This window comes from Schistocerca piceifrons, chromosome 1 (assembly GCF_021461385.2).
Source record: "Schistocerca piceifrons isolate TAMUIC-IGC-003096 chromosome 1, iqSchPice1.1, whole genome shotgun sequence".
Lineage (NCBI taxonomy): Eukaryota > Metazoa > Arthropoda > Insecta > Orthoptera > Acrididae > Schistocerca > Schistocerca piceifrons.
This window is the reverse complement of record NC_060138.1, coordinates 260267427-260291553: the sequence shown is the minus strand read 5'-3', so window position 1 is coordinate 260291553 and position 24127 is coordinate 260267427. Positions and strand designations below refer to the sequence as shown.

Genomic DNA, 24127 nt, shown 5'->3' with positions numbered 1-24127 from the left:
TGCGGAAGGCGTACGATACGACGTGGCGTCATCACATTCTTTCTACGCTTCATGGATGGGGTCTTCGGGGTCCTCTGCCGATTTTTATCCGCAATTTTCTGTCGTGTCGTACCTTCCGTGTGCAAGTCGCGGCCTCGTATAGTTCCTCAGACGTCCAGGAGAACGGTGTGCCACAGGGTTCCGTTTTAAGTGTCTGTCTGTTTTTAATAGCTATTAACGGTCTTGCTGCGGCCGTGGGAAACTCTGTCTCCGCTTCCCTGTATGCTGACGACTTCTGCCTTTATTACAGCTCTCCCAGCATTGCAGCTGTTGAACGTCAGCTACAGGGCGCTATCCGTAGGGCGCAGTCTTGGGCTGTAGCGCATGGGTTTCAGTTTTCGGCAGCCACGACCTGCGTTATGCATTTCTGCCGGCGACGTACTGTCCACCCGGAGCCGCAGCTTTCTCTTAACGGCGAACTTCTTTCGGTGGTGGAATCACACAGGTTTTTGGGGGTGGTTTTCGATGCCCGGTTGACTTGGCTGCCTCATATCCGGCAGCTCAAACAGACGTGTTGGCGGCATCTCAATGCACTGCGATGTTTGAGCCACACCCGCTGGGGAGCCGACCGCTCTACCCTGTTACGGCTCTACCAGGCGTTAATCCAGTCCCGTCTGGATTATGGGTGCCTGGCATATGGCTCAGCATCCCCATCTGCGTTGCGGGTGCTGGACCCAATTCTCCACAGCGGGATACGCCTTGCCACTGGTGCTTTCCGTACCAGCCCTGTGGACAGCTTACTCGTGGAGGCAGGTGTCCCTCCACTGCGGTTCCGACGCCAACGTTTGCTAGCCGCTTATGCTGCCCATGTTCTAAGCTCGCCTGGGCATCCTAACTATCGTCTCCTGTTCCCGCCGTCAGTCGTCCATCTGCCGGAACGCCGGCCCCAGTCGGGTTGTCCGATGGCCATACGCGTCAAGGAGCTTCTCTGCGGGCTTGGGTTTTTCCCTATTCCGCCTCCTTTCCAGACGCCTCTTCGTACACCCCCGTGGTGTGTTCCTCGCCCTTGCCTTCGGCTCGACTTGGCACAGGGCTCGAAGGACTCGGTCCCTCCAGAGGCCTTCCGCCGCCGCTTTTATTCCATCCTGGCCACGTATCAGGGCTCTGGCATTGTTTACACCGACGGCTCGATGGTTGCTGGTCGAGTCGGTTATGCGCTCACTCTAGGGGACCATTCCGAACAACGTTCCTTGCCGGCTCGCTGCAGCGTTTACACTGCTGAGCTGGTCGCCATCTTTCGAGCCCTAGAGTATATCCGCTCCTGCTCAGGTGAGTCCTTCGTTATCTGTAGCGATTCCCTGAGCAGTTTACGAGCACTCGACCAGTGTTTTCCTCGTTCCCGTCTGGTGATGGCTATCCATGAGTCCCTGCATACTCTTGCGCGTTGCGGCCGCTCTGCGGTCTTCGTGTGGACCCCAGGCCATGTTGGGATCCCCGGCAACGAGAATGTTGACCGGCTGGCGAAAGAGGCGACTAGTGCACCATCTCTGGACGTTGGCCTCCCGGAGACAGATTTGCGAGCGTTCCTACGCCGCAAAATTCGGGACCTTTGGGACACTGAATGGCGCGCCCTGCCTTCACGCAACAAACTTCGGGCCATCAAGGGGGCTACCGGTGTGTGGCGCTCCTCCTTGCGGGTCTCTCGCAAGGAGTCTGTTGTCCTCTGCCGGCTGCGCATTGGGCACACTCGGCTTACGCACGGCCACTTATTGCGCCGTGAGGATGCGCCTCTATGTCGCTGCGGCTCCGTTTTATCCGTGGTTCATGTTTTATTGGAGTGTCCGTTTTTAGCTGCGCTCAGGCAGTCGTTCGCACTGCCTGACTCGCTCCCTGCCCTTTTAACTGATGACTCGGCTATGGCTGACTTAGTTTTACGTTTTATTCGGGCAGGGGGTTTTTATTCTTTAATCTGAGTGTTCCTGTTTTTATCTTCTTGTTTTGTGTTGATTCTGGCCTTTGGCCTCCGGTTTTAAACTGATTTTTTAATGTGTTTCAAGTGGTTGGCTTTTCCTTTTTTATTTCCATGGTCGGCCAACCACCGTCACACTCTGTGTGCTTTTAGTTCGTTTTGTCTGGTCTTTGTCTCAGTTTCTCTTGTTCAGTGTCGTCTGTGCTCTATTCTGTTACTCGTATTTTATTCTCTGTGGGTTTTTTTTAGTACTTGGACAAAGGGACCGATGACCGTGGCAGTCTGGTCCCTTTAATCCCCCCAAACCAACCAAGCAACCATCTACAGCACCACCCGGCGGAAATCGCCCTCGGACGTCTTCTGTGTCGCCGAGGCGCACTGCTGGCGGGCGATCAACCGGCCGATCGCTGGTGGCAGGACCTGCTCCTGAACAAACTATGGATCAGGATCTTCTGCCTTCGGCTGAATGCCATTCCATGCTGTCGGTAGCAAGCTCTGAGCAGTCGATGAGTTGGCGGCAACCTTGGTCACATCTCTCCATTTTCTGTTCACCCTATGTCCATTATCCACTGGAATATCCGCGGCATTCGAGCCAATCGGAATGATTTGTCGATCCTGTTACGATCCTACTCGCCAGTCATCTTCTGTCTTCAGGAAACAAAGCTGCGTCCCCATAACCGCTTTGTTCTCCCCCATTTTCAGTCCGTCTGATTTGATCTCCCCTCCGTTGAAGGCACTCCAGCCCATGGAGATGATTCTTCTCCATGATACTCTCCATTATCACCCAATCCCCCTTAAACACTTCCTTCCAAGCTGTCGCTGTCCGTCTTTCCCTTTCTGGATATAACTTTTCTCTTTGTACTGCATACATTCCATCGTCCACACCAATGGCACGAGCTGGTCTCCATCTTCTTGGTCAGCTTCCACCCCCCTATTTCCTAGTTGGGGACATCAATGCCCATCACCCGCTTTGGGGATCTCCACATCCTTGTCCACGTGGCTCACTATTGCTAGACGTCTTCCACCAAGCGGATCTAGTTTGCCTCATCACTGGGGTCCCTACATTTTTGTCTGCCTCCATGACAAATTTCTCTCATTTGGACCTTTCGGTCGGTACTGTTCCGTTAGCTCGGCGCTTCGAATGGTTCGCCCTTGATGATACACACTCGAGCGATCACTTTCCATGTGTCCTTAGACTGCAGCCTCAACTGCCATATATGCGCCCGCGACGCTGGAAGTTTGCCCAAGCCGATTGGACACTTTTTTCGTCTCTAGCGATATTCGATGACCGTCACTTTCCTAGCGTCGACGATGAGGTCACACATATTATAGAAGTTATTCTTACAGCTGCGGAACGTTCAATACCACGCACCTCCGAAGTGCCCCGGCGCCCCCCCCCCCCCCCCCCAGTTCCTTGGTGGAACGAGGCATACCGTGACGCAATACGTGAGTGGCGACGTGCTCTTCGCGTTTTCCGCCACCATCCTACTTTGGCCAACTGTATCCGCTATAAGCAGTTCCGTGCGCGATGCCGTCGCGTCATCCGCGATAACAAGAAGGCAAGCTGTAAATTCTTTATTAGCTCATTTAACACCTTCACTCCCTCCTCGGAAGTTTGGAGTCGCATTCGACGGTTATCAGGCGCGCCTAGTTTCTCCCTGGTCTCTGGGCTCACTGTCGCGCGTGATACGTTAGTGGACCCCGTCGCAATTTCTAACTCATTGGGTCAACACTTTGCTGGGATTTCGAGCTCTTCAAATTACCCGCCAGCGTTTCTCCCGAAGAAACGTGCAGCGGAAGTGCAACCTCTTGCTTTCTTCTCTCAAAATCGCGAAAGCTATAATACTGTTTTCTCCATGCGGGAACTCCAACATGCACTCTCTTCTTCTCGCTCCTCCGCCCCAGGACCGGATGGTATCCACATCCAAATGTTGCTGCATTTATCAACCCATAGTCTGCGTTACCTCCGTCGCCATTATAATCGAATTTGTACCGACAGTACTTTTCCCAGATGATGGCGGGAAACTATCGTCGTTCCTGTTCAGAAACCTGGAAAGGACAAACATCTCCCCTCTAACTATCGTCCCATTTCTCTCACGAGTAGTGTACGTAAGGTTTTGGAGGGTATGGTGAATTGCCGTTTAGCTTGGTGGCTGGAGTCCCGCAGTCTTTTAACACCTGCCCAATGCGGTTTCCGAAAGCATCGTTCTGCAGTTGACCATCTTGTTGCTCTCTCCACTTACATCATGAACAATTTTCTCCAGAAACGCCAAACAGTAGCAATATTTTTTGATCTGGAGAGAGCATACGATACCTGTTGGAAGTCAGGCATCCTCCGCACACTGTTCTCTTGGGGCTTTCGAGGTCGGTTGCCCCTTTTTCTTCGCGAATTTATGGCAGAGCGCACATTTAGAGTGCGGGTGAACACTACTCTCTCCCGTACTTTCTCCCAAGAGAACGGGGTACCCCAGGGCTCCGTGCTAAGTGTTGTACTGTTTGCCATTGCCATAAATCCAATTATGGATTGTCTCCTTCCTGATGTCTCGGGCTCCCTCTTTGTGGACGATTTTTCGATCTACTACAGCTCTCAACGGACCAGCCTTCTTGAACGACGTCTTCAAGGATGTCTCGATCGCCTCCACTCTTGGAGCATCGAAACCGGCTTCCGTTTTTCTCCCAGTGAGACCGTTTGCGTTAATTTTAGGCGACGTAAGGAGTTTCTTCCACCCTCCTTACATCTAGGACCTGTCATCCTTCCGTTTTCGGACGTCGCTAAATTCTTGGGTCTTATGTTTGACAGCAAACTGTGCCGGCCCTCCCACGTTTCCTATCTTTCGGCTCGCTGTCTGTGATCCCTCAACACCCTACATGTCCTGAATGGTACCTCCTGGGGAGCTGACCGAGTGGTCCTTCTCCGCCTCTATCGCGCCTTAGTGCGCTCGAAATTGGACTATGGAAGCATAGTCTACTTCTCTGCTCGGCCGTCTATTCTTCGGCGTCTCGACTCTATTACGTTTAGTGTCTGGAGCTTTTTACACCAGCTCTGTGGGAAGCCTTTATGCTGAGACTGCTGAACCTCCGCTGTCCAGTCGGCGAGCAGTCCTTCTGAGTCGTTATGCTAGCCATTTGTCTTCCATGCCTGCTAATCCGGCCCATGACATTTTTTCGTCGCCTCCTTGGATGTAGGGTATGCAGGCCGCCCTTCCTCCCTACTACCACCGGGAGTCCGCTTCCGTCAACTGCTCCATTCTCTTTCCTTCCGCTTTCCTAAAACCTTCTTGACAGCTTGGGGTACAGCACCGCCTTGGCTCCGTCCCCGGAACTGCCTGCTCCGTGACCTTTGTCAATTTCCCAAGGATGGTACCCCTTCACTTTTTTATCGTCGGGCATTTGCTGCTCTATGTGTACAAATGAAGGAAGCCACATTTATTTACACTGATGGCTCGAAAACATTGTTAGGTGTAGGGAGTGCCTATATTGTTGGCGACACCCCAAATCGATTTCGGCTTCCCGACCAGTGTTCGGTTTATACCGCGGAGCTTTACGCTGTTCTCCAGGCTGTCCAATACATCCGCTGCCATCAGCGGATACAGTATTTTATCTGTTCAGATTCTCTCAGCTCTCTCCTCAGTCTCCAAGCTCTCTACCCTGTCCATCCTCTGTGCACCGGATTCAGGACTGTCTGCGCTTGCTCCACCTGGGGGGCGTCTCGGTGGCGTTCCTCTGTCTCCCAGGACACGTTGGTATCTGTGGAAATGAGGCGGCCGATATAGCGGCCAAGGCTGCAGTCTCTCTTCTTCGGCCAGCTATTCGATCGATTCCCTTCGCCGATCTACGGGGCGCTTTATGTCGTCGTGTTGTTCTTTTATGGCACGCACATTGGTCGACACTTCACCATAATAAATTGCGGGACGTGAAAGCTCTTCCCTGTGCTTGGACCTCTTCTTCCCGAAGGCTTCGTCGGGAGGAGGTAATTTTAATTCGACTCCGGATAGATCACTGTCTTTTTAGCCATCGACATCTTTTAAGCGGCGATCCTCCCCTACTCTGTCCCCACTGCTCTCAGCTGTGGACGGTAAGACACCTTTTAATTGAGTGCCCCTATTTTACTCCGTTACACGCCCGTCTACAGCTGTCGCCTGATATATCGTCCATTTTAGCAGATGACACGCGCTCGGCCGATCGCGTTCTCGAGTTTATTAGTGCCAGTGAGATGACGTCAGTCATTTGAAGCCTTTTTTGGGGACAGCCAACCCATTTCTGTAGTGGATTTTTAAGCTTTCCTTCTGCTTTTAGTTTCTCCAATTTTTTTGAGTTTCGTTCCCATTGCTGTTGGTTTCCATTTTCGTTTTTTACTGTTTCCTAAGTCACGGACCGGGCGCTAATGACCATAGCAGTTTTGCGCCCTAAAACCAAAACAAAACAAAACAAAAAACCGACGGTTTACATGTCAATCTGGGGTACTTGTTATACCTAACTGGGGCGTGTTATCTCTGTTGTAGACGTTACCACCGTGGAATACCTGAAGTTGTTACTGAGACTGAAATCTGAGACCAATGTTAAATACTTCACAATTCTTTACTTTCGTCTTCTATTTTAATGTTTTCTCGCTATTAAGAAAACCTGAGTACAAAATTTATTATGAGCAAACATCGATGATGCGACTCGTTAATGACGTTGCTCTCCGTACTGAAACTGAATAAGAGACGCAGAAACTGATGAGTGGAATGAACAGCCCAATGAACACGCACTATGGATTTAGAGTAAATGGGAGAATGAGGAATGTGATGAGAAGTAGCAGAATGAGTTAAACATTAAATCTCACAATAAATTTGAGAAGTACAGAGGGAAGACATTCATTACCTTGAAAGCAAAATAACACGTTACCGACGAAACATGAAGGGCATAAACAGAAGACTAGCACAGGAAAAGACTACGCTAATGCCCAGTAGAAACCAACTAATATCAAAAGTCGGCCTTAATTTAAGGAAGAAATCTCTGCGTATTTACGTGTGGAGCACAGCACTTTACGGAAGTGGCTCTTAAACTGCGGGGACGATAGAAAGGAATCAAGGCGCTAGAGATTATTATTATAAAGAATGCTAAAAATTAGGTAGACTTATGAGGAATGAAGAAAATCTGCGAAGAACGGAGGAGGAGGAGATTACTGTTTAACGTGACGTCGACAACGAGGTCATTAGAAACGGAGAGCAAGCTCGGGTGAGGGAAGTATGGGGAAGGAAATCGGCCGTGCCCTTTCAAAGGAACCATCCCGGCATTTGCCTGAAGCGATTTAGGGAAGTCACGGAAAACCTAAATCAGGATGGCCGGAGACGGGATTGAACCGTCGTCCTCCCGAATGCGAGTCCAGTGTCTAACCACTGCGCCACCTCGCTCGGTGCGAAGAAAGGAATACGTGGATAACACTGCCATGGGAAAAGGCCGGATGGACAGGACAGGTGTTAACATATCGGAGAATGAAGGAAATCGGCAAAGAAAGGAACACGTGGATAACACTGCCAAGGAGAAAGGCCGGGAGAACAGGAATTGTGTTAATATATCAGAGATTAACTTCCGTGATACTTTAGCCAGCTGTAAAAACTAAGGTGAAAACTGAAGATAAAGGCACAGATTGCGTTATATCTAACAGATAATTGTGTGTTTCTCTGAGATGATGAACAATTCTTGGCAAATCGTACGAACCAGTCATATGACTAATAAAAGACACAAAAGAACTTGTACAGTAGAATGATTCATTCTTGAAAACTGAGAGAAATGCAAGCTGAAAGTTTTTCTTTTTCTATTGTACTATTTTGCTTGAAATTAGCACAGTTTCAACATCAAGAAGTGGTCTTTTTGTCATTTACCATTAAGGATACGTGTCGTTTCTAAAGCTAATACAACAGTGATGCTGTACTAGTGAAAACGTGGAACAGAACGAAATGAGCCAAGACTAGACCGAGAATAACTTTTTTTTTTTTTTACGCGCTGAAGTTGCCAAGCCGTCAGCGAGTCAAACTGAAACAGTGTGAGGGGAACACGTAAATTCATAGAAAATCTAGGCATAAAAAGAGTCTGGAAATGCAGATACCAGGCATTACCATGAAAGTGAAGGGGAACTCGTGGTATGGACGTTGATCTTTCTTACCGCCGCCAGTGGAGTCTCTCATCGATGCAAGATGTGGCACTTACGAGTAAGCTGACACTCCTGAACTACAATTAGGCACTACGAAGTTGCTAATCAGTCAGGTAAAAAGGTTAAATAAAGAAAGAGAGACTATGGGGTAGCGCAGGCTTCGAAAAAACCCTAATGTGTATGAATATCTCGTTGAAGCTTAGGTGTATATTCATTAGCATTGCTTTTGCAGTCTCTGAGAAATATCAGGACAATGACTGCCGAAATTTAATATTCATACGAGAGAGAGAGAGAGAGAGAGAGAGAGAGAGAGAGAGAGGTCCCGGCGGAGGTTCGAGTCCTCCCTCGGGCGTGGGTGTGTGTGTTTGTCCTTAGGATATTAGGTTAAGTAGTGAGTAAGCTTAGGGACTGATGACCTTAGCAGTTAAGTCCCATAAGATTTCACATACATTTGAACATTTTTGAACAGAGAGAGAGAGAGAGAGAGTGTGAGAGAGGGAATAACCAGTTCACTCTAGCTATTAATTAGGTGCGTTGTGCCCTGCATGATCGTTTCTGAACGTTCATCGGCTAGATTGGCAGCACCGGAAGGCTTAAATCACTTGAGCTATGCTAAAGCGCGACCACCTGTTCATGAGAGACGATTAGGGATACGGCGTTGGAACGCTTCAAAGCAAGATTGTAGTTGGAGTGGAACTGTTATCCCGGAGAGGGGTGGCACTCGTATGAGACAAAGGGCGTAGCCAACAAGTACCTTGTAAGGGTTGAGATAATTGATCGTACCGCGAGCAGTGAATGTGGAGATTGCGAACTCAGTAACGAGTTAAGTGTGCAACAACGTGCAAAGTGCGCAGGGCTTCTAGTGGTTGAAAGATATTGGTACCCTGTTTTCCTACAAATATTTCGGGGACGTGTCAGCCCATGTGGCTGGTAGTAATATATTCCTCTCATTAAATGTCACAGAACTCTGAGCGAGTAGGAGCTATACCGTTTAGCCACATATGAAGGCTACATGACTACGCTGCCAAACAGCTTATTTAAAAATGTATTCTACTGTTTATTAGTGTCAAACTCCGTCATTCATAATTACCACCATCTATAATCGAACATCCAAAGAGAGGCAGCAGCAATGTTAACGACCAAATTATTAATGTTAACTGCTACAATAAATACCAAGAACATAATACAACAGAATCGAAACGCCGTTAAATTATTACAAGTTTCTGTTATTGTTGTTGTGTTCTTCGCTCTGACGAGCGCACTCCCTGTTCTGCACTCATAGGCAGCACACCGCGCATGGTACACGCGGCGCTCGGGGACCATAGAACAGATACGATACCTGAGGATGAGCTTACAACAGTCCGAAACCGGCCGTGTGAAAATACAGGAATTTACAACTGAAGGGATATTTTCAACCTCTGCTCTTCATCTCTGCCCAACTACAATAACCGAAATCCATTGGCACCTGTTTACTGTAAGCAAATCTCGGTCTCCATCCCAAAATTTTGTCTCCTCTCCCCAATACTTCCCCCCCGATAAAAATTGACTACTCTTTGATGCTTCAGGACTTGTAGTCATTCCTTCTCTTCATTTAGTGAAGTCGTGACATGAATTTCGTTGTTCTCTACTTCGATTAAGTACACTCCTGGAAATGGAAAAAAGAACACATTGACACCGGTGTGTCAGACCCACCATACTTGCTCCGGACACTGCGAGAGGGCTGTACAAGCAATGATCACACGCACGGCACAGCGGACACACCAGGAACCGCGGTGTTGGCCGTCGAATGGCGCTAGCTGCGCAGCATTTGTGCACCGCCGCCGTCAGTGTCAGCCAGTTTGCCGTGGCATACGGAGCTCCATCGCAGTCTTTAACACTGGTAGCATGCCGTGACAGCGTGGACGTGAACCGTATGTGCAGTTGACGGACTTTGAGCGAGGGCGTATAGTGGGCATGCAGGAGGCCGGGTGGACGTGCCGCCGAATTGCTCAACACGTGGGGCGTGAGGTCTCCACAGTACATCGATGTTGTCGCCAGTGGTCGGCGGAAGGTGCACGTGCCCGTCGACCTGGGACCGGACCGCAGCGACGCACGGATGCACGCCAAGACCGTAGGATCCTACGCAGTGCCGTAGGGGACCGCACCGCCACTTCCCAGCAAATTAGGGACACTGTTGCTCCTGGGGTATCGGCGAGGACCATTCGCAACCGTCTCCATGAAGCTGGGCTACGGTCCCGCACACCGTTAGGCCGTCTTCCGCTCACGCCCCAACATCGTGCAGCCCGCCTCCAGTGGTGTCGCGACAGGCGTGAATGGAGGGACGAATGGAGACGTGTCGTCTTCAGCGATGAGAGTCGCTTCTGCCTTGGTGCCAATGATGGTCGTATGCGTGTTTGGCGCCGTGCAGGTGAGCGCCACAATCAGGACTGCATACTACCGAGGCACACAGGGCCAACACCCGGCATCATGGTGTGGGGAGCGATCTCCTACACTGGCCGTACACCACTGGTGATCGTCGAGGGGACACTGAATAGTGCACGGTATATCCAAACCGTCATCGAACCGATCGTTCTACCATTCCTAGACCGGCAAGGGAACTTGCTGTTCCAACAGGACAATGCACGTCCGCATGTATCCCGTGCCACCCAACGTGCTCTAGAAGGTGTAAGTCAACTACCCTGGCCAGCAAGATCTGCGGATCTGTCCCCCATTGAGCATGTTTGGGACTGGATGAAGCGTCGTCTCACGCGGTCTGCACGTCCAGCACGAACGCTGGTCCAACTGAGGCACCAGGTGGAAATGGCATGGCAAGCCGTTCCACAGGACTACATCCAGCGTCTCTACGATCGTCTCCATGGGAGAATAGCAGCCTGCATTGCTGCGAAAGGTGGATATACACTGTACTAGTGCCGACATTGTGCATGCTCTGTTGCCTGTGTCTATGTGCCTGTGGTTCTGTCAGTGTGATCATGTGATGTATCTGACCCCAGGAATGTGTCAATAAAGTTTCCCCTTCCTGGGACAATGAATTCACGGTGTTCTTATTTCAATTTCCAGGAGTGTATCTCTTTACCGTTGCACGAGATTTCCAAAGCTTCAATTTTCTTCTTGTTTGAACCGTTTGTTGTCTATGTTTTATTTCCATATAAAGCTACATTCAACAGAAATGTAATCAGAAAAGACATTGTTACATTTAAGTTTATATTGGAGGTTGTAAAATGTCTGTGTTTGAGAAACGCTCTTGACAGTCTGTATACAGTATTATAACCTCTATACTTCGACCATCGCAAGTTATATTGCTGTTCAGGTAACAAAACTTGTCTACTATTTTTAGTGCTTCATTTTGTTTTCTAGCCGTCTCAGCGTCACGTGAATTTATTCGATTACAGTCCAGTACCTATTTTATCCGTTTATTGTCCTCTTTTAACATCATCTAATATTTCTTCTGGGAGAACAATAATTTCCATTCCAACTTTCTCCATAGCATCCATTACTACTTGTTCGTTGTGCGGAGTGGGCATAGACTCACTCCTTTCTCGACCACTGCTTCCCTTTCGTTTCTTAGACTCTTATAACTGCAGCTCGATTATTACACAAGCTATGCAGAACTTTTTGCCCCTTTTTTTTATCATTGCTAGATACTGACTTTCAGTTAATGCTGTCAAGGTTCGCCTTTGCTCAAACTTTCTTCTAATTTAAGACGAGTCGTAGGAACAGTACAGCCTCACGTGTCGCAGCATTTCTCTGGTAACCATCCTAATGTTTGTCGAATTCTGCTTCAGACAGGTACCTCATTCTCATGTAAACCACTTGCACCAGTATTTTGCAACAATGAAGAAACTGTAACTGGCTTTGTTTAAGCAAATACCTTTAACATTATAATTTCCGCACTTGGAACGTTATGCAACTCTTGCACTTGGGATGGCATGTACACTACCGTCAAAAGTTTTCAGTCACTCGGTATAAGAACTGTATACTTTATTTCAATTTATAAACATATCGTAGAAACGAGACAGACCAAGAAAATAAATTTATTTAACTCTTCACCATGAACTACAATACAATACCATTTAGATTTTAGCCACCTGAAAGTTTCCAACCTTATGCTCAGAACAGCTGCAGAAACTCCGGAAATTCTGGAGACATGATTTTGTAGTGGAGATACCACAGTTCAACACTTATGCAAACTATTCTATACCTCTTAACATTAGATTTTCTCCGTTTTGTAACCTCCCTGTCAAGTCGTGAGATAAGTCAAAGGGATTTAATTTAGGTGTCTTCGTGGCCATATCGTGTTCCGCAGTTCCTAATGTTGTTGACATACTCTCTTTGCACAATTTAGAAGCATGTTTGGGGTTACTGCCCTGATGAAGAATAAACTTAAGGCCAATAAGCATCTTGCCATATGGAAATAAATTGTTTACTGGTGCCCATGAACTCCTTCCTTTTTTAACTTTCCATTAATTCTGCCTAGTTAACCGATCATATCACAACAAATCATTCCCTCATACGTCCTCCACGGACGAACTCGCATTCAGCGATTGCTTCCAAACAATTCAATCTTATGTTCATAACACTTCGGACCACTACTCCAGTTTTTTATATTAGTATGCCCGTCGTACTCTATTCATCTTAACTTGATTGCATAAACAATTTTGGCCGTCATGTACCTCGATAGTCCTGGTCACGAAGACGGAGCTGCACTCTTGAGAGAGAGATTCGAGCTGCTCTTTACTTCCTCTGAAATTTCATGTGTAGTATGCGTCTTCTGATGTTTATTCTGTACACATATCAACTGATATTTCCTGAATTGCCAATGAAATTCTTGTGGATATGTGACCGCATTGTCAATGTGTAAAATTCTCTGACGTCTTGGCCACTGATGCAGATGGACTTCCTTTCAGACACGGACAGTGCGGTCACACACTCACAAGAGTTTCATTGACTGTGACAACGGCGGCGGAAACTTACACTTACATATCCTGTGTGGTAATACCGTGGGTCGTCCGGAACGCGATATAGTTGGCTGGCACCAATTTCCTTGAAGCGCTATAATGTATTCACCACTATGGCCACTTTTCTCACTTTCGTGCTACTGCGATACCCGTCTTGATGCAGAGCTACAATTACAGCACGTTTGTCAATTTCAGTGAAACTGATAAGGTGTACAAACTCACTGCTAGACGTGCACAGTGTGCTGCAGACTAATGCGCACTGGTTGCTAAACAGATGGTCGAAGGAATGAACCGTTTTTGAAGACAACCGTCTTGGGTAAAGGCACTTCAGTATTGTTGTGGATACTCATCAGAGTCCCTCTGTACAGACAACCAATCAAATACACGTTTGTAATTGTTATATTATCATAACAGTGATGCAATAGAATGTTCAAAACGAAATTCCTAATTTAGCCACAAACCTATATTTGTGATAGGTGATCGAAGACTTTCGACCAATAGTGTACATACCATCCCTAAAGATCTTAATTGCATACCATCACAAGAGTAACTATTGTGATGTAATGAGTCCATGTATTAATAAAATCAAATAGAATTTTCTCTCAATTTATTATACATATTGTATTGAACTACATGGAGAAAAAAGAAGTTGCAATACACTTTTTTCGTGACGTGAGCGTCCTTGCGACAATATCACACTGACAGCCATTCTGGTATCGTGAATAGTCAGCTGACGACGTGCAACATGAGTTGTGGCGAGTTTTTAGCTAACCAGATACATTTGCTTTCAGTCTATTTCACTTATTTAGTTGATAGATATATTTATTGTATGTAGCATATATTTAACCTCAGTGTTTCGATCTGAAGATAGCCTATACTGGCCATCGAAAGTAAACAAGGGTATAATGTCGTGCAATTAGGCTTGAAGAAGAGAGAGCCCATAAAAACAATAACGAAATAAAGGGAAATAAAAGAAATAAGTAATACACTCGGAGCCTATAAAGCTGTTATCATGGTAGCAGACAAAAGCAACACTATGTTTATTACTAATAATGATATATTTAATAGAATTATCTTTCAGAGGAAATTTCATTGCATAAATAAAAAAAAATAAAAAAATAAAAAAAGCCGGCCGGTGTGGCCAAGCGGTTCTAGGCGCTTCAGTCTGGAATTGCGCGACCGCTACGGCCGCAGGTTCGAAACCTGCCTCGGGCGTGGATGTGTGTGATGTCCTTAGGTTAGTTAGGTATAAGTAGTTCTAAGTTATAGAGGACTGATGACCTCCGATGTTAAGTCCCATAGTGCTCAGAGCCATTTGAACCGTTTGAATGAAGAAAAGCCCTGCTACATGGTTTGAAGTAACATAAGGAAAACAATGGAAAAGATTAAGTATAAATTAGAAATTATGAATAAGCTCATTCCTTCGCATTGAACCCAAGATACGAATGACAAGACAAGCTAGGCTATACATAAAAAATCGACCATGCAAAGAATTTAACTTCATACACCATCCAAAAGGCAGTTCTGAATTCACTATTTTTGAGAAAGACATTCAGGTTGGAGGAAACGCATTCCTAGATTCTTTAGATATAGTGACCTTGTACACAGCTACCTCCATAAGTAAAACTACTGAGACTGTGGAGAACAGGAAGTTATTCTGGTCTAGTTTATGTAAGTTTTCCCTTGAGGTTACTTAACCGTCTATCTCCTTATTTACCCCCAAAAAAGAACGTCTGTAGGGAAAAAGATGGACTAATTGACAAGTTGGAATTGATTTTATCTTGTAATTATTTTGAATTTAAAGGTAATATATTTAATCAAAAAGGCACTTTCAACAATGGGATAATCAGCTGATAATTTCCTAAATAATCTCAAAAAAATGTTCTTAAACATAACCCCAACATAACAGAGACGTTTTTTTTTTTTGGTCATCAGTCTACTGACTGGTTTGATGCGGCCCGCCACGAATTCCTTTCCTGTGCTAACCTCTTCATCTCAGAGTAGCACTTGCAACCTACGTCCTCAATTATTTGCTTGACGTATTCCAATCTCTGTCTTCCTCTACAGCTTTTGCCCTCTACAGTTCCCTCTAGTACCATGGAAGTCATTCCCTCATGTCTTAGCAGATGTCCTATCATCCTGTCTCTTCTCCTTATCAGTGTTTTCCACATATTTTTTTCCTCTCCGATTCTGCGTAGAACCTCCTCATTCCTTACCTTATCAGTCCACCTAATTATCAACATTTGTCTATAGCACCACATCTCAAATGCTTCGATTCTCTTCTGTTCCGGTTTTCCCACAGTCCATGTTTCACTACCATACAATGCTGTGCTCCAGACGTACATCCTCAGAAATTTCTTCCTCAAATAACGGCCGGTAACTGATGTTAGTAAACTTCTCTTGGCCAGAAATGCCTTTTTTGCCATAGCGAGTCTGCTTTTGATGTCCTCCTTGCTCCGTCCGTCATTGGTTATTTTACTGCCTAGGTGGCAGAATCCCTAAACTTCATTGACTTCGTGACCACCAATCCTGATGTTAAGTTTCTCGCTGTTCTCATTTCTACTACCTCTCGTTACCTTCGTCTTTCTCCGATTTACTCTCAAACCATACCGTGTACTCATTAGACTGTTCATTCCGTTCAGCACATCATTTAATTCTTCTTCATTTTCACTCAGGATAGCAATGTCATCAGCGAATCTTATCACTGATATCCTTTCACCTTGTATTTTAATTCCACTCCTGAACCTTTCTTTTATTTCCATCATTGCTTCCTCGATGTACAGACTGAATAGTAGGGGCGAAAGGCCACAGCCTTGTCTTACATCCTTCTTAATATGAGCACTTCGTTCTTGATCGTTCACTCTTATGATTCCCTCTTGGTTGTTGTACATATTGTATATGACCCGTCTCTCCCTATAGCTTACCCCTACTTTTTTTCAGAATCTCGAACAGTTTGCACCATTTTATACTGTCGAACGCTTTTTCCAGGTCGACAAATCCTATGAAAGTGTCTTGATTTTTCTTTAGCCTTAATCCATTATTAGCCGTAACGTCAGATTTGCCTCTCTCGGCCCTTTACTTTTCCTAAAGCCAAACTGATCGTCACCTAGCGCATTCTCAATTTTCTTTTCCATTCTTCTGTATATTATTCTTGTAAGCAGCTTCGATGCATGAGCTGTTAAGCTGATTGTGCGATAATTCTCGCACTTGTTAGCTCTTGCCGTCTTCGGAATTGTGTGGATGACGCTTTTCCGAAAGTCAGATGGTATGTCGCCAGACTCATATATTCTACACACCAACGTGAATAGTCGTTTTGTTGCCACTTCCCCCAATGATTTTAGAAATTCTGATGGAATGTTATCTGTCCCTTCTGCCTTATTTGACCGTAGGTCCTCCAAAGCTCTTTTAAATTCAGATTCTAATACTGGATCCCCTATCTCTTCTAAATCGACTCGTGTTTCTTCTTCTATCACATCAGACAAATCTTCACCCTCATAGAGGCTTTCAATGTATTCTTTCCACCTATCTGCTCTCTCCTCTGCATTTAACAGTGGAATTCCCGTTGCACTCTTAATGTTACCACCGTTGCTTTTAATGTCAGCAAAGGTTGTTTTGACTTTCCTGTATGCTGAGTCTGTCCTTCCGACAATCATATTTTTTTCGATGTCTTCACATTTTTCCTGCAGCCATTTCGTCTTTGCTTCCCTGCAGTTCCTATTTATTTCATTCCTCATTGACTTGTATTTCTGTATTCCTGATTTTCCCGGAACATGTTTGTACTTCCTCCTTTCATCAATCAACTGTAGTATTTCTTCTGTTACCCATGGTTTCTTCGCCGCTACCTTCTTTGTACCTATGTTTTTCTTCCCAACTTCTGTTATGGCCCTTTTTAGACATGTCCATTCCTCTTCAACTGTACTGTTTACTGCGCTATTCCTTATTGCTGTATCTATGGCGTTAGAGAACTTCAAACGTATCTCGTCATTCCTTAGTAATTCCGTATCCCACTTCTTTGCGTATTGATTCTTCCTGACCAATGTCTTGAACTTCAGCCTACTCTTCTTGATCTGAGTCAGTATCGGCTCCTATGTACGCCTTACAATCCAGTATCTGATTTCGGAATCTCTCTCTGACCATGATGTATTCTAATTGAAATCTTCCCGTATCTCCCGGCCTTTTCCAAGTATACCTCCTCCTCTTGTGATTCTTGAACAGGCTATTCGCTATTACTAGCTGAAACTTGTTACAGCACTCAATTAGTCTTTCTCCTCTTTCATTCCTTGTCCCAAGCCCATATTCTCCTGTAACCTTTTCTTCTACTCCTTCCCCTACAACTGCATTCCAGTCGCCCATGACTATTAGATTTTCGTCCCCGTTTCCATATTGCATTACGCTTTCAATATCCTCATACACTTTCTCTATCTGTTCTTCTTCAGCTTGAGCGTCGGCATGTATACCTGAACTATCGTTGTCGGTGTTGGTCTGCTGTCGATTCTGATTAGAACAACTCGGTCACTGAACTGTTCACAGTAACACACCCTCTGCCCTACCTTCCTATTCATAACGAATCCTACACCTGTTATACAATTTTCTGCTGCTGTTGATATTACCCGATACTCATCTGACCAGAAATCCTTGTCTTCCTTCCACTTCACTTCACTGACCCCTACTATATCTAGATTGAGCCTTTGCATTTCCCTTTTCAGATTTTCTAGTTTCCCTGCCACCTTCAAGCTTCTGACATTCCACGCCCCGACTCGTAGAACGTTATCCTTTCGTTGATTATTCAATCTTTTTCTCATGGTAACCTCCACCTTGGCAGTCCCCTCCTGGAGATCCGAATGGGGGACTATTCCGGAATCTTTTGCCAATGGAGAGATCATGACACTTCTTCAATTACAGGCGACATGTCCTGTGGATACACGTTACGTGTCTTTAATGCAGTGGTTTCCATTGCCTTCTGCATCCTCATGTCGTTGATCATTGCTGATTCTTCCACCTTTAGGGGCAATTTCCCACCCCTAGGACAAGAGAGTGCCCTGAACCTCTATCCGCTCCTCCGCCCTCTTTGACAAGGCCGTTGGTAGAATGAGGCTGACTTCTTATGCCGGAAGTCTTCGGCCGCCAATGCTGATTTATCAATATTTAGGCAGTGGCGGGGATCGAACTCGGGACCGAAGACGTTTTGATTATGAATCAAAAACGCAACCCCTAGACCACTGTAATAAACTTCAAAAGATCTAACGACGATTCGATATTATTGCTTAAAGGTGGTGAAGAAGAATTTCATGCTATAGCTGAAGAATTAAGCGAAAATCATCCAAAAACTATATTTGTTGCTGAAATTGAGTTGACAATAACCAGAAAGAACCGAAAAAAGCACTCCATCTTCAGGGCACAAGTGGCCTACCGGTACCATCCAGGCGCCGTGTCATCTTCAGAGGAGGATGCGGATGGGAGGGGCGTGGGGTCAGCACACCGATCTCCCGGCCGTTATGATGGTATTCTTGACAGAAGCCGCTACTGTTCGGTCGAGTAGTTGCTCAATTGGCATCACGAGGCTAAGTGCACCCCGAAAAATGACAACAGCGCATGGCGGCTGGATGGTCACCCATCCAAGTGCTGGCCAAGTCGAACAGCGCTTAACTTCGGTGATCTCACGGGAACCGGCGTATCCACTGCGGCAAGGCCGTAGCCAGAAAGAACCGCCGGCATATACGAACTGTATCCGTGGTCTAGGGGTAGCGTTTTTGATTCATAATCAAAACGTCTTCGGTCCCGGGTTCGATCCCCGCCACTAGCTAAATTTTGATAAATAATCAGCATTGCTCGCCGAAGACCTCCAGCATAAGAAGTCAGCCTCAGCCCTGTCAAAGAGGGCGCAGGAGTTGGATACAGGTTCAGGGCACTCTCTTGTCCTAGGGGTGGGAAATTGCCCCTAAAGGTGGAAGAATCAGCAATGATCAATGACATGAGGATGCAGAAGGCAATGGAAACCACTGCATTAAAGACACGTAACGTGTATCTACAGGACATGTCGCCTGTAATTGAAGAAGTGTCATGATGATCTCTCCATTGGCAAAAGATTCCGGATTAGTACCCCATTCGGATCTTCGGGAGGGGACTGCCAAGGGGGAGGTTACCATGAGAAAAAGATTGAATAATCAACGAAAGGATAACGTTCTACGAGTCGGGGCGTGGAATGTCAGAAGCTTGAAGGTGGCAGGGAAAATAGAAAATCTGAAAAGGGAAATGCAAAGGCTCAATCTAGATATAGTAGGAGTCAGTGAAGTGAAGTGGAAGGAAGACAAGGATTTCTGGTCAGATGAGTATCGGGTAATATCAACAGCAGCAGAAAATGGTATAACAGGTGTAGGATTCGTTATGAATAGGAAGGTAGGGCAGAGGGTGTGTTACTGTGAACAGTTCAGTGACCAGGTTGTTCTAATCAGAATCAACAGCAAACCAACACCGACAACGATAGTTCAGGTACACATGCCGACGTCGCAAGCTGAAGATGAACAGATAGAGAAAGTGTATGAGGATATTGAAAGCGTAATGCAGTATGTAAAGGGGGACGAAAATCTAATAGTCATAGGCGACTGGAATGCAGCTGTAGGGGAAGGAGTAGAAGAAAAGGTTACAGGAGAATATGGGCTTGGGACAAGGAATGAATGAGGAGAAAGACTAATTGAGTTCTGTAACAAGTTTCAGCTAGTAATAGCGATTACCCTGTTCAAGAATCACAAGAGGAGGAGGTATACTTGGAAAAGGCCGGGAGATACGGGAAGATTTCAATTAGAATAAATCATGGTCAGAGAGAGATTCCGAAATCAGATACTGGTTTGTAAGGCGTACCCAGGAGCAGATATAGACTCAGATCACAATATAGTAGTGATGAAGAGTAGGCTGAAGTTCGACATTGGCCAGGAAGAATCAATACGCAAAGAAGTGGGATACGGAAGTACTAAGGAATGACGAGATACGTTTGAAGTTCTCTAACGCTATAGATACAGCAATAAGGAATATCGCAGTAAACAGTACAGTTGAAGAGAAATGGACATCTCTAAAAAGGGCCATCACAGAAGTTGGGAAGGAAAACATAGGTACAAAGAAGGTACCTGCGAAGAAACCATGGGTAACAGAAGAAATACTTCAGTTGATTGATGAAAGGAGGAAGTACAAACATGCTCTGGGAAAATCAGGAATACAGAAATACTAGTCGCTGAGGAATGAAATAAATAGGAAGTGCAGGGAAGCAAAGGCGAAATGGCTGCAGGATAAATGTGAAGACATCGAAAAAGATATGATTGTCGGAAGGACAGTCTCAGCATACAGGAAAGTCAAAACAACCTTTGCTGCCATTAAAAGCAACGGTGTTAACATTAAGAGTGCAACGGGAATTCCACTGTTAAATGCAGAGGAGAGAGCAGATATGTGGAAAGAATACATTGAAAGCCTCTATGAGGGTGACGATTTGTCTGATGTGATAGAAGAAGAAACAGGAGTCGATTTAGAAGAGATAGGGGATCCAGTATTAGAATCTGAATTTAAAGGAGCTTTAGAGAACATACGGTCAAATAAGGCAGAAGGGATAGATAACATTCCATCAGAATTTCTAAAATCATTGGGGGAAGTGGCAACAAAACGACTATTCACGTTGGTGTGTAGAATATATGAGTCTGGCGACATACCATCTGACTTTCGGAAAAGCATCATCCACACAATTCCGAAGACGGCAAGAGCTGACAAGTGCGAGAATTACCGCACAATCAGCTTAACATCTCATGCATCGAAGCTGCTTACAAGAATAATATACAGAAGAATGGAAAAGAAAATTGAGAATGCGCTAGGTGACGATCAGTTTGGCTTTAGGAAAAGTAAAGGGTCGAGAGAGGCAATTCTGACGTTACGGCTAATAATGGATTAAGGCTAGAGAAAAATCAAGACACTTTCATAGGATTTGTCGACCTGGAAAAAGCGTTCGACAATATAAAATGGTGCAAACTGTTCGAGATTCTGAAAAAAAGTAGGGGTAAGCTATAGGGAGAGACGGGTCATATACAATATGTACAACAACCAAGAGGGAATAATAAGAGAGGACGATCATGAACGAAGTGCTCGTATTAAGAAGGGTGTAAGACAAGGCTGTGGCCTTTCGCCCCTACTATTCAGTCTGTACATCGAGGAAGCAATGACGGAAATAAAAGAAAGGTTCAGAAGTGGAATTAAAATACAAGGTGAAAGGATATCAATGATACGATTCTCTGATGACATTGCTATCCTGAGTGAAAGTGAAGATGAATTAAATGATATGCTGAACGGAATGAACAGTCTAATGAGTACACGGTATGGTTTGAGAGTAAATCGGAGAAAGACGAAGGTAACGAGAGGTGGTAGAAATGAGAACAGCGAGAAACTTAACATCAGGATTGATGGTCACGAAGTCAATGAAGTTTAGGGATTCTGCTACGTAGGCAGTAAAATAGCCAATGACGGACGGAGCAAGGAGGACATCAAAAGCAGACTCGCTATGGCAAAAAAGGCATTTCTGGCCAAGAGACTTCTACTAATATCAAATACCGGCCTTAATTTGAGGAAGATATTTCTGAGTATGTACGCCTGGAGTACAGCTTTGTATGGTAGTGAAACATGGACTGTGGGAAAACCTGAATAGAAGAGAATCGAAGCATTTGAGATGTGGTGCTATGGACGAATTTTGAAAATTAGGTGAACTGATAAGGTAAGGAATGAGGAGGTTCTACGCAGAATCGGAGAGGAAAGGAATATGTGGAAAACACTGATAAGGAGAAGAGACAGGATGATAGGACATCTGCTAAGACATGAGGGAATGACTTCCATGGTACTAGAGGGAACTGTAGAGGAAGACAGAGATTGGAATACGTCAAGCAAATAATTGAGGACGTTGGTTGCAAGTGCTACTCTGAGATGAAGAGGTTATCACAGGAAAGGAATTCGTGGCGGGCCGCATCAATCCAGTCAGTAGACTGATGACCAAAAAAATACGAGTATTTGGTGTTACAGAAAATTGAAATGCTGTGATTGTCAACAACCAGTCATAGCAGTAACATCGTCGGAAACTACAGTTTTTTACATAATCACAAAATTCTCTACTACGTATCTCAGGGCGAAGTTGCCAAAAATTAGCTAGCTTAAAGCAAAGACTGACAGCGAATAACTACCAAGAATCTGGTATCACGAGGAGCATACAAAAGTTACAATGAAACAGAATAATAATAGATCTATAATAGATTACGAAAAAATATAAATATCTTACGTTAACATAGAGGGGTAAATTATCCGAAAAAAGTGCTAACGTTTTCCACAAAACCACACAACAATTTCCTTTCAAACAAACACGGAGACAGTCAGGATTTCGACATCAAATATCCGATAACATAAAAAAATAGACATTACCAAGTTTGATAGAAGACAAGAAATAGTGAGAAGCAGAATATTCGACAAATACAGCAAATTTATCAAGTACATTCCTAGAACCATTGTGAAAACCATTCCGTTAAAAATATCGAAGGAAACTAAACGGTTTTACCTGATGAACAAATTGGTAGCCTCTTAAACTTACCGGAAAAACCGAAGTCCATGTCAAAATGAAAAACCAACCAGGATTCAGGCCTAACGATGACAACCTGTTTAATGGCGACACGTATTTGAATATCTACACAGGTATTACTTCCTAACACAGCAGTCGTGATGACAGTAACACGCTGTTTGCGGATGCTCTTTCACATACAGCGTGTCTCGTTTGCCGCTGTATTATGCACCACGTGCAGTGCCGTGCTGTGTATGCTGATGGAACGAACGCTGCTTTATGTGTGAACGTTGCTGACAGTCTCAAAATTCCATGAATCCATCTTATATCCATTGGAGTAAACTAAGGCTAGAAGAAGCATTGTCCACTCTGTAGTCTTCGAACTTGCCATTTCACAACAATTACAACGATAACTATACCATATGATCAAAAGTTTCCAGACACCGCAGTATAATGCGGAACTGACACTAAATAACAAGACAGACCTGCCAGTATAAAACAAGGCGGGAAATACTGTGGTCAGATAAGCAGTAACGGCAGTCTGGGTCGGTCAGAAGAGGTCAGTGACTTAGAACGTAATGTATCCATGGGGTGTCACCTGAGTAAAAAAACCATCAGCAACGTGGCAGCCCTTCTAATGCTGCACAAATTGACTGTTGCTTATCTGTTGTGAAGTGGAGACGCGAAGAAACAAAATCAAATGTTCAAATGTCTGTGAAATCTTATGGGGCTAAGGTCATCAGTCCCTAAGCTTACACAGTACTTGACCTAAATTATCCTAAGGACAAACACATACACCCATGCCCGAGGGAGGACTCGAACCTCCTCCGGGACCAGCCGCCCAGTCCATGACTGCAGCGCCTTAGATCGCTCGGCTAATGCCACGTGGCACGAACGAACTATCACAGCTAATTTTGCAGTGAACACGTAGTGCGTAGTTGGGAGATCACTCTGTTGTAGAAATAATTCAAAAGCCAAAATCGCTTAAATACTGTTTACTGGAGAACCGGTTTCAGTACAGTAAAGGTGCCATCATTGGATCTGTGAAGATATAACATGAGAGGTTTGAGGTAGGGTTTACATGAGTTACTTTATATACTTTACTATTAGTACATACCACACACCTGAATGTAGCTTAACATTTATAAGTCATTTGGATATAATGATACATGAGGCAGAACAGCTGATGTAAAATCATTGTCACAAAAAATGAAAATCAACTCTCTCATGGTCATTCTTTTCCATCAGATATGTAAAACCGAAGTCAGAAGATAAAACTATTAGGTACATGACCGCTGCTCGACTAAAAACAGTCAGCATCACACTGCTCTATTCCGCGCCTGTTCACCTGTTGCGATTCTAATGGTTCACAATCGGCCACTAGATAGCGCTATCCCATCAGTGCACACACAGTCCCACGGTATAACCACTCATTACTACTACAACTTTACTATTACTGCTAATCAAATACAGCTCATAGGAAGGAAATAAGACTCATAGGAAGCGATGAACAACAC

The 24127-nt window shown here is 45.1% G+C and overlaps 1 protein-coding gene across 1 annotated transcript in view; it reads right to left on the bottom strand.

The window, feature by feature from the left end:
• LOC124709672 overlaps positions 1 to 24127 on the bottom strand; it is a 485537-nt gene that overhangs the window by 76136 nt on the left and 385274 nt on the right. The gene's annotated exons all lie outside the window — the stretch shown is intronic.